The 1,178-nt window shown below is 40.0% G+C and overlaps 1 non-coding gene across 1 annotated transcript; it reads right to left on the bottom strand.

Annotated features, from left to right (window-relative positions):
- Positions 1 to 527: 527 nt before the first annotated feature.
- On the bottom strand, positions 528 to 635 carry LOC148580579 (small nucleolar RNA R71). The gene has a single exon (XR_015895657.1). It is a non-coding gene; the product is annotated as a small nucleolar RNA R71 (small nucleolar RNA).
- Between the last annotated feature and the right edge of the window lie 543 nt (positions 636 to 1,178).

The following is a 1,178-nucleotide window of genomic DNA, read 5'->3' as shown; positions in this document are numbered from 1 at the left end:
GGAGCAAGGACAAGAACATTCTTGTTGAAGCAGATCCAGAACCTGAAAGGACTCTGAAGAGAAAATTAAGAGAAGCTAAATTACAACAATCCAGAGATAACCTTTCAGAAATTTTCGAACAGGAAGAGGAGATGGCAGCCGAAAATAATAATAATATAAGGAAGATGCTTGGTGACTTTACTGCACCTAATTCCAATTTACATGGAAGAAACATCTCCATTCCTGCCATTGGAGCAAACAACTTTGAGCTGAAACCTCAATTAGTTTCTCTGATGCAGCAGAACTGCAAGTTTCATGGACGTCCATCTGAAGATCCTTTTCAGTTCTTAACTGAATTCTTGCAGATATGTGATACTGTTAAGACTAATGGAGTAGATCCTGAAGTCTACAGGCTCATGCTTTTCCCTTTTGCTGTAAGAGACAGAGCTAGATTATGGTTGGATTCTCAACCCAAAGACAGCCTGAACTCTTGGGATAAGCTGGTCACGGCTTTCTTAGCCAAGTACTTTCCTCCTCAAAAGCTGAGCAAGCTTAGAGCTGATGTTCAAACCTTCAGACAGAAAGAAGGTGAATCCCTTTATGAAGCTTGGGAAAGATACAAATAGTTGACCAAAAAGTGTCCTTCTGACATGCTTTCAGAATGGACCATCCTGGATATATTCTATGATGGTTTATCTGAGCTATCAAAAATGTCACTGGACACTTCTGCAGGTGGATCTATTCACCTAAAGAAAACGCCTGCAGAAGCTCAAGAACTCATTGACATGGTTGCTAATAACCAGTTTATGTACACTTCTGAAAGGAATCCTGTGAGTAATAGGACGCCTATGAAGAAGGGAGTTCTTGAAGTTGATACTCTGAATGCCATATTGGCTCAGAATAAAATATTGACTCAGCAAGTCAATATGATCTCTCAGAGTCTGCATGGAATGCAAGCTGCATCCAACAGTACTCAAGAGGCATCTTCTGAAGAAGAAGCTTATGATCTTGAAAACCCTGCAATAGCAGAGGTGAATTACTTAGGTGATCCTTATGGAAACACCTATAACTCATCATGGAGAAATCATCCAAATTTCTCATGGAAGGATCAAAAGCCTCAACAAGGCTTTAATAATGGTGGAAGAAACAGGTTTAATAATAATAAACCCTTTCCGTCATCCACTCAGCAACAGACAGAG

This window comes from Arachis ipaensis, chromosome B10, assembly GCF_059453495.1.
Source record: "Arachis ipaensis isolate K30076 ecotype BB chromosome B10, ASM5945349v1, whole genome shotgun sequence".
In the NCBI taxonomy this organism is placed as follows: Eukaryota; Viridiplantae; Streptophyta; class Magnoliopsida; order Fabales; family Fabaceae; genus Arachis; species Arachis ipaensis.
This window is presented reverse-complemented; position numbering and strand designations above follow the sequence as displayed.